At 41.2% G+C, this 14116-nt stretch overlaps 1 long non-coding RNA gene across 1 annotated transcript; it reads right to left on the minus strand.

Moving 5' to 3' along the window:
• Positions 1–157: 157 nt before the first annotated feature.
• On the minus strand, positions 158–5244 carry LOC138688687 (uncharacterized). Its single transcript, XR_011327576.1, has 3 exons — positions 4899–5244; positions 1108–1224; positions 158–216 (listed from the first exon to the last, which is right to left on the minus strand). It is a non-coding gene; the product is annotated as an uncharacterized lncRNA (long non-coding RNA).
• Between the last annotated feature and the right edge of the window lie 8872 nt (positions 5245–14116).

The raw sequence follows: 14116 nt of genomic DNA on the forward strand, positions 1-14116 counted from the left end.
GCTCAAAGGGGCCTGTCACATATCAGTGCCCATAGGCTCCTCTGGCTCATATCTGTGGCCACAAACCAGCTCTTAGAAAACAAATCAGCTTGGCAATTTGTTTCTACAGTTTGTTTAAACAAGCTTTTTGGATAAACATCAGTCATCTACTTACTCAGCAAGATTGACAAAATAAATGATAAGAGCACCAATATTCAGAAGAAACACGAGTATCACCTGAAAACATAGGCATCAAAGAGGATGTTATGAGGTTTACTGTGGTAGTAACACAGCTTCCATCTATAACAAGCACACATCTTAAACATCACTTTTTCTGTTTTTCTATGACTCACAGGAGAGGCGGAAGGAACAAAATTCAGTTACCTACACTCTGCAGCAATCCCAAGACAGAGATTTTAGTTAGGCATATGCACAATGAACCAAAATCATAACCAATATAAGTCAACGCTATCATGTTAATTTACTACTGATGAGGGCTTGATGCAGCTGACCACGTTACTCCAGTTCCCTGGTTGTCATTTTGAAAGGCCAGGGAATCAAACCCATGTGACTAGTTGTTCATTCACTTCCAGCCACCAAAATCGAATATACAAAAGAATGCTCAGATTAAAAAAAAAATAGCCAGTTAAGTTCCATTGAGATGTGTCATTGGCATATCCTTTTTTGGTAGATAAAGACAGCACTCTCAATCCTTTGGACATGCATTTAAAATAGCGAAAATGATTACCATCAATACTGTTATAATCAGTTCCCATTGAAAGAGTAAGCCACCAAGCAAGCCATCAGGACTGAATCACTCAGAAGTGATTCAGTTACCCAGAAGACAGAGATTGTGTAGCCAGATGCAGCAGTCTGGGAAACATCAGGTGGTAAGTTTCAGTCATTTTATATAACTTTTCCTGCTTAGGAACCTTCCAAATCATCTTCTGAGGCCAAACATTTATATCAGGAAAAAGCATGATCTAGATCGTATCAACTGCAAAACTCATATATACTTGTTTTATATATGTAAGACATGCTTGCGTTTTCACTTGATGTCCTCAAAAGAACAGATATGCCTCACCACCTGCGTTAGAAGAGGAAACCTGTGCTAACCAATCTACTTACCAGTACACACCCCATAGATGTTTGAGCTGATAGCATCATTTCTACCTGCGTAGAGAAGACTCTTATCCAGTAGACAGAACTTTGTTTCCTTTTGTGTGGCCACCAGACATCTTTGTCCTGACAGAGAAGCAAACAGAATGTTAACCTTGGCTTTGCCAGACACTGTTTCCCAAGACGGCTAAAGCCAACACATTCAGCCACCACCAAATCTGAATGGGGATTGAAAGTAAGAGACGGGTGGAATATATTTTCCTTCAGCTAAGCTACTAAAAGCTTCAGAAAGCCTTATCTTCCTGGAATTCACTGAGGGCATGCTGTGCAGACACATAGTGTGATACACAGATGCAGTCTCATTTCTTCCCTACTGGTTACACCAATGAATGTTGATTCACATCACCTTAAAGTGATTGCCTCATAACCTGAGTCTGAAAGGAAGAGTGTGTTCTGTTGCTAATAACACCTCTCTACTAGTCTCCCCACCCTTCCCCATCTTATGCCAGGTGTGAATTCATTTTCTTAGTTTTGATCACGTAAAACGTTCCCTAGCATATACCCTGGAATAGCTCGGTTCCAGTGTTCTGTTTTAACATGGCCTGTTACCTCTTTTAATGTATGCCAGTAACAGCCCCAGGTAAGACTTAGATTTACTGTACAGCTTCAGCTAATTCTGATCAGCTTTTGCAATGAGGTAGGATTCTGTCCTTCTTGCAGCTACAGTTATTAATAACTGTAACAAATAAGTAACACAGATTATTCAATGATAGAAAACCTGTAAACACCTATCAGGAAAAAAAAAACCCCAAACCCAAAAAAACCCAGACCAATGCTGCTTGTAATGTGAGATACTGTGCTGGCCTCTCTTCTTTTACACTGAGTTTCCCAAGCACCAGAATCTGTAAAGAGTAACACTTAAGAACAAAACCCCACCTCTACTCAGCAGTCAAAAGAACAGCAGACAATCAGATTAATTTAACATTTTGGCCAACAGAGATGCCTACAGTTTGCCAGCAGCACAGGTGTTCCCTTCATTTTCTGACCACACAATCCAGGTAAGCTGATGAGTATGTCAAGCCCTCCCTCGGAAGTGGTAGAGTGAAACGGCCTGCAACAGTTGTTGGAGGCAACATGAAGCGACACAAGGAAAGAGCTCTTGAGTCCTGCAAATGACATTGTAATTAGGTACATAAGTGACCTGGATATGTCATAAGAACCATCCTGCGTGATATCCTTGGGAGCTACTAACACCTTCTCAAAAATTCCACAATGCACACAGGGAGGACCAGAGTCAAAAGATCATAGATCTTTTGGTGGTGGATTTGTTTTCAGCACGCTTAATCCCACCCTTGTCCAGTCTGTTCGGACCATGTGAAAAAGGCTATTCTAAAATACTGAAAAACAACTTAAGACAATTTTTCCAATAGTTGCAGTTTACAGAGTGGGGAGCTTATGGTCTTGAGAGACAGCCTGACCATGTACATGTATTCCTCATTTCTGTTATGAATTCTGCCTTCGTGTTTAAATATCTGTGTGTATGAGATACTGTGTATTTGCACATATTAGCTTGTGTGTTTAAGAATCAGAGGTTGTATGCAAATGTGGATTGAAAAGCAAGCATTACAGTGCTCTTACGTGCATCTGTGTTTACATGCATATGTAGGTGCTGAGGTTTCAGTATACATACGTTTGTGCAGCTAGTAATATCTACATGGGTAAAAACTATCTTGTCCCCTCCTCTTAGAAGGGGAAAGACAGGAACATCTAAAAGCACTAACCTGCTAAAGTAATCAACTCAAAGATAAAAGTATACCAAACTTTCCCTGAACATGCCATGTTCAGTGCACTATAACAGAAGATACTTTCTTAGTACTTCTTCCATACTGAATCTAATTCTTGCATTCTCACATCAACACGCAAAATATGAGCCATTTCAGAAAGATTTTGCCCTTACCTTTTTCATCCAGATCTTCTGTATGCTGAAACCATAAGCATACCTAGCCAATCTGAAAGCCAATATGGTAAACAGGCCCCCCAAGAAAACAAACAAAGATGGTATAATAAAAGCGAACTGAAAAGACAGTGCACAGGTGAGGCTGAATTTCCCTGCCATATTAGGAATCACTTTGTTCTGCCTTCTTCCTCCTCAGCTTCCTTAACTGCTTGGTCCTGACCTTCTAGAATACTCATTGCTCTTGTGACATTGCAGTGACCTCAGTGCCAGTCCTATGCATCATGTCAGCACTAGTCAGACTGACAGGCTGGGATACTGAGAGGGGGGACTCCCTCTGCAATGGAAGGATTTGAATGGGAGTTCTGATTTAGAACTATATCTTTTTAGTGACATTACCAAGGTACTTTCTCTCTGGAATACCTAAGTTTATAAAGCTGGCTCTCACTGTATACAGAGTCACTGTATAAACATAAGTTGCTTAGTAGAGACCTGTGAAGTCTCACGCACAGTACTCAAGACTCATCCACTCAGATCCCATTTCATGCTTCCTTTCAAGAACTGCAACAGGCACATACTGCAGTACCCCCTTGGGAATCTCTACTCAGCTTTTGGATTGAGTCCTTCTACTGCTCAAAACCAAACACAAGCAAGATGCCCTGGCACTGAAAGAGTAGATGTGATGATAAGAGCTGCAACAGTGATACAATAGAATAAGTAAAATAAGACTGGTCAGATCAGTCAGACCAAAGACACACTTAGCCTGGTATTTTGTCCCTGTAATTACCCAGTTGTCAGTGGTGAAATACAGCATGACCTTTCCCCTGCTGTCTTCATTTCACTGGATCACCCTCTTTCTTTTTCTAGTTTACTAAACTTTTCAATCAGAAGAATTTTAACAAGCTAAGTCAGAGTTTCTAATGATACAAAAATAACCAAGCTGGGATAAATGTGCTCACATGCCCACAGGTGGCAGCATTTCCTTGGAGTTAGGCTACCTTTGCATACCAGTATGTAAAATCAATTTCCTCCCCAGCATCACTGCAGCCTTGGACACAGAGAAAAACAAAGCAGAACAGCCCAGCAAGCCATCTCCCAGAAACTGCCCAGTAAAAGCAACAGCTCATATTGCACCATGCAGGCCTAGCTGTCCCATCCACAGCTGGTGGGGTTGCAATGTGATCAGATGCCACCGGTTCACACAGTATTTTTCCCCTTTTCTATTGAAACAGAATGTCATCAAAAGCTTTAGGTCTAGTCAAGAGTTTTGAAGTCTTTTATGAGCACTGCAGATGAATAATGCAATCAGACTCTCGTTCATGCAATCAGGACAGCTGAGTATAGAAGTAGTGATTTTGCCTGAATTGGGAAAAACATGTGCCCAGGAAAAAAAAAGAAAAAAAAACAGAAAAAGAATGGTGATATAACAGCCCAGCAAATAGTTGGAGGGGAAGCAAAGAATATGTTACTGTAGCCTTTAAATACAGCAATATTTAATGTCTGCCCTCCCCTTTCCTCCCTTGCTGAGCATCAGAGAGGACTATGAGTGACTGGAACCAGTAGGGTGTTTTGAATGGTAAGGGTGGTCCCGGGGACAGCCTCTCAGCTGACAAGAGTCATTACTTCTGTTTTCATGGGGACTAATATGACAAAATTGCAATCAGCTCATCTAGGGCTCCAGGGTGCCTGAGATAAGGACAGAAAGAATTTTAAGTAAGTTCCCAAAGGGAGAAGGGGTGGGAGGGTGGGGTGGAGAAAAGAAGGTTCATTCTCCCTGAGAACTAAGGACAGCAGTAACATCTCCCTCACTCTGCAAATACCCCCACTTCAGTAATGAAGTGTTTACCTGCAGGACTTTAGTCTGGGGACAGGAATTCACCCAGATGACAAAGGGAAGTGACACCAGTCAGTGCAATTTATGCTCCCCATCTCATGCTTCCTTAACACATTTCTTCCATCTGGTCCCTGCTCCATCTCAAATCTTCCTGTGGTGCAAGCTCTTCTCTCAATTTCTCCCCTCCGCTGCTGTAAGGAGGTTTTGACTGAAGGTGGCAGCCTTTGCCCATTCATTGTTGTTGAGCCGAGACTGGAACCAAATCGGCTCACTGTAACTCCCAGTTGATTTCTCAGTCCAGCTGTCCCCAGAGCAGAAACAGGTCGTTCACAAATCACAGCCACTCACCATGAGTACGGAGCTGCAAAAAGAAAGCGATTTATTAGCATGCAGTAGCACACTTCCCTGTCTTTGCAGTGACAGATACATAATCCAGGAAAGGGAGCGTGCAACAGAGCAGACTTCTGTTTTCTTTAGTTTGAGTAAATTTAGGTTAGGCTGCACTGATGCATACATTTGGAATTAAATACAGAGTGGAAATCCACCAGGAGGCATCACGTACTGCTCATTTCTGGTGCAAAAATAGCGTTACGTATACTCAGAATGCTTTATGAACGTGAGGATGTCAACACCTGTCTCCTGACAGGAAATAGCTCAGTGCTATCAATATTTACAGGTAGGAAAACTGAATGAGAAAAACTAAGGCCCCAGAGAAATTCAGGAGGATACCAGGAACCCGATTTCATAATTTCCTGGCAGAGAAGTCTGTGTTTTAAGCTGCTCCCCTTCTGCAGCCACACTGCTGCAACATGGCAGCACGATGCTCAGCTGCTGTCTCTAAGAGGAACATTCAAGTATCCACTGTGACACATCATTTATAGTTTAGTCTCTAATCAGTAGAATAAAATAATGCTTTTCATCAGAGAGCATTACAGATCTCCTAATATAGGCTCGTGTTCTGGATTTTCCTAATTTGTTACTCTGATGGTAAATTCTTCCAATGGCTAATTATCTTACCCTGAAAACATATGTACTTTTTCTCCAACTCTTGTGCTAGCTCCAGCTTCCAATGAAAGCTGAATCCTGACCTTCCAGCCAAATTCCACTGCATATTTTTCTGCTGGCTAGTGGAGCCATCTATTCTAAGAAGTCATCTTCCCTGTATTTGTGCTTGTACCTTGTGATGGAGTCTCCTCTTTATTTCCTCTTTGATAGCCTAAATAGATCAAGCTTCTTACATCTTTCACTAGAAAGATGTTTCCCAGACTCTGAATCATTTATATGGCTCTTTTATGAACCCTTCCAATTTTTCAGTATCTTCTTTGATCTGCAGACACCAGACCCAGAATCACTATCCCAGTGAAGATCTGGTTAATGGGGGTGGATGGAGTGGTAAGCTTATTACATTAGATCTGTGAAAAGAAAGATTTGATTTTAATGTGCACCAGTTTGACTCAGAGGAAAGAAGGATAACAGAGGCATTGAATTGGGGAGACATTTCCTGAAAGGATTAAACTTCTGTCTGGGTAATGAGAACATCCACAGTCACATTAAACCGGATTAAAGAGAAAGATAAATTCTGCTGCTTCAGAGCATAAACCAATAGCTGGTGGGGACTACAAATAAATGTCTCCTTTGAGTAGATTCTTCTATAATTGTTCACTGTGGAGAGAGCTTACATCTCCACTGAAGCAGCTGGCACCAGCAGACCCAGAACACTGGGATAAATGGGGCTAGAGGAGATCGCCAATCTTTCTATTATGTGGAGACACACACACACAGATTGAAGAGACAAAGGGTTTGCACTTAAAGATTAAATCCTTATGTCATCTCTCTCTGCTTCCAAACCTATCTAGGTGAGAAGGCTAACAAATTAAACTAAGAAACATGTATTACAGCCTGCATTCCCCCAGCCTCCTTCCCACTGCAATCTCTATTTGGGATGGAAGTGAATATATGTGCATGAATGCAAGTGTCCTCTTATGCCTGCTTGGTAAATAGTTCCCTCTTTTACAGTGCTCTGAACCTTCCAGGTGCAAAATAAAACAGATTGGTCTGGAATTTGGAAGGAAATGAGCCAGGCTGCTTGCTCCAGGCTTCCAATTTAATAAACATGCATCTATATCTAATGGACAGTCTGTCACTTCCCTTTAATAGAAATCACCTGCTCCTCTAATAATCATTAAACAAATTGACAGCACAATAGCCAAGTCCTCTCATCTTAATGCCACCTGCAGCAAGAGTAAAATAATCCACTAACATCTTTTCAGAAAGGCCATTATTCTGCCTAATATGAATGCACATACACACACTCCATGTGACATAGAATCAAACATGTCCATGAAGAGAATAAATTGCATAAGAATTCTCTTTATTTATATAATGCATGTATTTTATTAGTAAGATCACTTCTCATTTTCTCATGATGAGGATAATAATCTCTCATGCCTCCTGCAGTGCTTTCCTCTGTCACAGCCAGACCCTGAGCAGCTTTATAGGCACCATCAGGCTGGATGACCAGACATGCCTGCATCTACATCTGAAATGCAGCTGCTTTCCTAACTCAGAGCTTTCAGGCCAGGGTATGCTAACACTGCTGAGACCTAGAAAGTTTTTAAAGTCCCCTTTTAGGAGGGATTAGAATTGCTCTCCTATACATCCTTGTCTAGTTGTGGCAAGATCACAATGGTATTGAGACTTCTGACACTTAACTGTAGAGCTCTCCTAAGGCCCAGGATGACAACTTTGCATACAAGCAAAAAACAAAAAAATACTTCAGGGTTAGATGGAACCCCTCAACAGATAATTCTGCATGCCTGAACACCAGAGGGGCTGTGTGGAGCCTTCCTTGGTCTTCAGAGACAGTTAAGCATTCAAGGAGTATCACAGTCCTTGCATGGAATTTGCCATTTGTCAGTCTCTAAAGGATGGTCTTTGAGCTCAGCCAGTACATGCAGTGTTTTTGACACAGCCAGATGTATCTCATGCCATAAAATTCTACATTAGTACATGTAAGGTCACTTGAGCCTTATCAAACTTCAAACAGGACTCCACCTTTATTTGTTGAAATCACATTCCATATCCACAGACTGGTTATGGGCACACCTTAGGGTCACAATAAGGGGAAGAAAAAATTAAAAAAAGAAATCAGACAATGAACTTCAGTATGACAAATTCAGACCCATTGGTGGTGCAGCAAGCATGGGGGGACAAGAGCTTGCTCTTGGACTTGTTTGTCCCTTTGACTTCTGCATTTTGTCAGCATTCTCAGATGCCTGTCTCAAGCACCCGTTTGTCTCTCATTCTCCCTCCCCACACACTGCTTTCAAATACAGCCCATCAGTCTCAAAGTTCTGCTTGCTATTGGCCATCAAAAGCTTTCTCATCCACAGCATTCATTACTGAGGGATACTTGAGTTTAATGAAGAATTCTTTTAACAACCTTATGCAACCAGTTCGAGTGTCTCAATCACGCTGACTTGGAAGTCATGTTGTACCTTATGGGGCCTCTCATGTCTGACCAGAGTACAAAAAAATATACTGGGAGAAAAGACCATGTGCCAAGGGGACAGTGACAGTTTGGCACCAGAGCACTTCACAGGCCATGCCCTGAGGGACACCTCGCAAAGCCTGGGACAAGCTGTTCTATAAAGGCAGGTGTACAGAAAAGTCTTACCTATTTGCTAGTAGCTAGAATACCCTAGGGAATCCCAAAATGCCCTTCAAGAAACCTCTGTATCTAGCCACATGGTTCTTGCAGTGTAGGAAGCACCTCAGGAGATACTATCTTTTCACGGCAGCCCATTCCGAGATTCTACTCCCCAAGCTGCTAACATGCACCATGCAGCACAACTAAGAGCTCATCTGTGTACTAAACAGGACACTTTCACTAGCTCTCCTTCATGTGCAGAAGCTGTTCTGCGATTCCTGTTCAGAGGTAAATTCACCACTGTGCTGCAACTATTTTCTGGCAGTTGTGCACAAAAGCTTTACAGTGAATTACTCTCAGCTTAAAGCAGAATCAACTGTCCTTCGCAATTCTCCCTCTGTGGGGGAGTATCCACACACACAAGTATTCAAGAGAAATCAAGGACATAGCAGGACTGGATCTACTCCAGGGTAATTCCCAGATTTAACAAACCTCATGGGGCTACTGATCATCTAATGTATAATATGGGAGTTAGGATGGAGGATGCAACTGAGAAGTCTGAAATGGGTTGTACAGGGATAAATTGGGCCCTTGCTGTTTGTCTGGTCCTTATCTCCAGAGTACAAGAGCATATCAGTCATTTGCAGAGTTCTCTTCACAGCATGCCTGTGTGGGAGGGAAACTGTACATCCCCATTTTCCAAACAGGGAGGTGAAACAAAAGGAGTAGCACATGATTCTTCTGTTCCTCCCCAAAGTCAAGCAGGAGGTCTGCAGGTGAATGGAACTGAAACTCTATCTCCTAAGCTTACCAGTCTTTCAGCCATCTTTCCTAGCAGTGACAAACTGCCCTGCAATCAAACTTGCATTGCAGAAATCTCAGCTAGGCTGATGGCATCTCAACGCATCTCTTTTTACCAAAGACTTCTTTTTAGGGGGTTCCTACTTCTAGTATCAGTTTGAGGCCTGATCCTTGCTCACTTCATTACAAGGTACCAATGTACACTAAGAGGTATGATTACACTCCACACATCCACTGAAGCTAATTTCAATGGTGATGTAGGTGCAAATTAAAACTCTGAGGTCTCCATGGAGTATTCTCCATTCCTGTCTCTCCTCATGACCATCTAGCCTACGTTTGGAGACCAAATACTGCCAGCTTAATTTAAAATATAAAAGTTTTAGAACATTCCCATATTTACAGCAACAGGAAATACAGAGATAAAAGAAAACAAGCATCTCAAGATTTCTCTGATTAAATACTAGTTTTGTTACTGCCAGAAGTAAAACCCACTATTTATACTGATGAAGAATTCTGACAGTATTTCTCTTTTATCGAACAAAAACTGAACTGCAAGCAGCTGGAGATTCTTCTATGTCTATTCACTACTGGCAAATCCAGGAATGGAAGCCAGAACTACTGACACCCATTGCCTTGCAAGTATCATCACCATTTACTCCTTCACTGTCAAGAACTGCATTTACTGAGGTGCTGTAAGCATGGGTGACTAGAAACCTGCTGCTATGGATCCTAAACCCTGAAAATAAGGAATGCTCCTGACAGGTACCATGACCAACCAAGTACATGTTCACTCATCACATATAAAGGTCCACCTACATGTGCAGATTCAGGAAGGGTCAGAACATAATGACTTGTCTTCATTATAAGTCACGTGATTTGTCACAGCCAACTCTATTGCTGGATGCAAACATGCTTTTGTAGCACACAAACCAAGGACACCTCCTGGCCATAAAAGACCCAATGTAACACATCAGTATCACATACTGATTATGACCCACAGAGAGATTCATGTCTCACAAAAGCAGGCACCATGCAGTACTTGCTTGTCCTCCGTTTCAGCTCTAGTAAACAAAGCTCCAATTCAACCAACAACCTGGAATCAGACAAGCCCTTCTTCAGATATAGTCCAGTTGTCCCTTCAGGGAGAAGTTGGAGGAAGGGGTAGCTGCAAGCAGGAACAAGAAGGGGAAGGCCTGCACAGCCATCAGTTCCTTCGTGTTTAAAAAAATCTCCTGCAGATTAAGATGCTTCTGTGTTTAAGTATCTCCAGTTTAGAGTAAATTACTCCCATTGAAACCTCTCAGCAATCAAAGTTAACAGAATGAGCATCATCATCACCAAGATGGAGTGGAGTGGGAAAGGGCAGAAGGGCAGTCACATTCAGAATCAGATCTCAATCCACATGTACATGGAAGTCTGAAAAACAGTGCCACAAAACATTATATTGTAACCCCTATTATTTCACCCATGTTCCTCTTTGACCCTGCCTGGCCAAGAAGCAACTTATTAAGTAACAATACTCTACAAGTCTTGGGATTGCAAAATCCATCAGTAACTGCAGCCAGTTAGATTTAGCAGCCAGCCCCACTGCTTTTCCTGCGCATACCCTTCTATTGCTTGTGCAGAGGAATCAGGAAAAGTACAGAGGCTTTTAGAGACAATGGCTGTGATACACATTCACACAGACTTGCTTGAGCAGAATCACATCTGCTGATTACTGCAGAGGACACCTCCAAGGGACATTAAGAAAACTGATTTTTTTAAAATTTTTTTTGTCAAGCTTCTTAAATACTTCAGCCTGGGAACCAAGATCCATGTTCCAGATCCTCAGCAAGCACAAAGATGTACAATTCAGTTAATTTTGAGAGTCACAGGTATGGAGACAAACTGACCCAGCAGCAGAGACTGCAGCTATATAATTTCATTAATAGATTTTTTTCGTCTAGAATGCTAAAGAGCAGGTGTTTGACATCAAGCTTACTGCTTGGGTCAGTCCTTATTTTAAACATCTCTTCTCTGCTCCTGAGATACTGGTGCAGATATTCAAAGGGGTCTAATACAGCAAGATGCTCACAATAACACATCAGTGGGAACTGCGCTCTTAGCCCACTCAGGTGTATTTCCAAAGGTGAACCATAATGCTATGGGGAGTTTCAATGTTTGCGTAGAGGACTGAGGACACACGTAATGGTTCTTCTTGCTACATGTGCTGATGTTATGATCAAAGTAGTTTGCACTAGATATTGGTTATTCTAACCAAAGTACATTAGACAGACAAAGATTAACATGCCTAAATGATACATGTGTTCTAATTAGAGAATGTAATCACCTCAGGCTTGATCATTATTGCTCCATTTATGTTTATCATTTCAGCTGCATTAAGGTCTCCGGCAGTTCTTTTATCTAACTTTTCTATTCAAGGACATCAGGTTTTTAATCATTAAACACCTTAAACACTATTTTTCAGAAATCTTTGAAGAATAATTATTTTACCAGTATAAACTGTATATCACTGAAGGTTGTTTTAAAAACCTCTCATCTCCAGCTGCTGCACTTATGTCAACAGATCTCTTTGGAAATCAGACTGTGGGAAAGTAGCTCAGAAAACAAAGAAAAAATGTTTTGTCATTCTCCCTCTATTTCTTCATCCGTTTTGTTCTGTTGGAAGATTTCCAACTCAACTATAGGATCTGTCAAAGTATCAGCATTGTCAGAGCCAAGGGGATTTTCATTTGAGGCTGAGCCCTCAGGGGCAGTATTGCCCCTGACTTGGGGCTGCCTGACAACTGGAACTCAGTCCTTCTGATTTAGCTTAATGTTTCTTCTCACACCTTTCTGCATACATCCAAGTTTTCCCCTCTATGTAGACCAACCACCTGTAAAAAAAAAAGAATTAAAATTGCCACATTATTTGCCTTCCAAAAGTCCTCTTTTGCAGTATTAGTGATATGCAGAGACACGTTCAGGAAGAGTTGGCATAACTTTTTGCACATTCACTGATAAGTGCATGTATTATGTGGTTAGCTTCATATGATTCTGCAGAATGCATAAATCTGGCTCTGAATATAAAAATAGCCTACTATCAATCCTTCTGTAGTGGGAAATGTAGATTCACTGGTGCAAGCAGAGGGAGCACTGGCAAAACTTTATAGCTGCTTCCATAAAGCTGTCAGCAGTGAAAACAGGCTGGTTTTTAAGCTCAGGGAACAAAGACCATATCGGCACCAAGTCTTACAGCAGGAATACTGATGAGAACCCACAGCCAGAGGTTTGTGGCTACCACAAGGAAACACAGATGTAGACCTTTGAGCTCTGTACCAGTGTGATTCCATCAAGTTGTTAAAAGTGACTGTAACTCTTCTGAATGCATCTACAAAGGGTAACGTTTCCTTTTCTCTGCAATTCTCTCAAAATACATTATGAGTCCCTACTATGGCTGCCTACCAGATATATATTCTGGACATAATTATTTAGAATTCTACAAAATAATGGCCTGATGTTGCACCTCGTGCCTCCCTCCATGATTATTTTGCTGGTGTGCCCGTAAAACCAAAATCTCAAGAGTATGTTAGTTCAAGGATCACTAGTTTAGAGTTCTTTTCAGAAACATGGCCTTTCAGAATCAGCAAAGCTGGAAAGGAAGCTTAACTAACGCATTGTTCTTAATATGGTGGTTAAGAAAAACTCTAAATCACAGCTCATATTGATACAAAACCAGTTAACCTCATGAATGTGAGAACTTAGCAGAAAAGAAAGGAGAGTCACGGTTCTTTGTGCATCTGCTTCTGTTGGGCTTCTCATCAAGAGTTTTACTGATTAAAATAGACTTTGGTAAATTCTGTTGCTTATTACATTTCATCCCAAAACTTCTAAAAGGATCGTTGTCTGTCAGTCCTATCAAGAAACTGGCTATTTTCATTAAGAGTACCAGCAATCATATCTTTCTTCTGTTTTCAGCCAGGACTGAAAGCCAAAACATCCAATGGGGTTCGATGGGCCAGCTGCTTTCATGATTCACACCCTCAGTGCATGACAAGAATATATGCCATAAAAAGTACAATAGTAAACTACAAACTTATTCTCGTAGGATTTTTATAGCTTTAAGTTTTCAACCAAATGTTTCTTGAATGCTTTGCATATATTCAATCTGAATGATATCCTGGTGTCAAACCTGTGATCTATCCCTTAAGGAACAAAGATAAGACAGAAACATACATTAATTTCACATATGCAGTGTACACACACTATACATCACATATATAATGTGCTCCAACAGTAGGAGCCCAGCAAAGATCAAGAAAAGAAAGGTTTCTAAAGCAGACAAAAAACATCTGAAACTGTTGCAGCCCAGAAGGACTCACCAAAGTGACTCCAGCATCCTTTCCACAATTGCTTCACTTTGCCACACAAAGCATCGCTGGCAAGAACAAGGACAGGCCCATAGGTAGCCAGCTAATCTCTTTTACAGGCCCTTATTAGTTGCAGCTCAGCTGACACCTGCCCCTCACACCTCAACCTAATTTGATAGCATTGATTTACATTAGCAAGTGGGTATGCTTCCTATTGTTCACCATTTATCTTCTTTTCAATAACCCTAATTACTAGTTAATCTTTTTATTTCATTTATAGTGTAAAACAAAAAAAAAAAAAAAAAAGGAGAGGGAAGTCTGTTGCCACTTGAATACGACACAGGTAGGGGCTGAAGACCTGTACATCCTTGACTCTACCATGGAACCTTGTTTTTAGATCTCTTGTCTTACAGATTTGTAAACACAGTTAT

The sequence above is a fragment of the Haliaeetus albicilla genome, chromosome 13 (assembly GCF_947461875.1).
Source record: "Haliaeetus albicilla chromosome 13, bHalAlb1.1, whole genome shotgun sequence".
Taxonomy (NCBI): Eukaryota; Metazoa; Chordata; class Aves; order Accipitriformes; family Accipitridae; genus Haliaeetus; species Haliaeetus albicilla.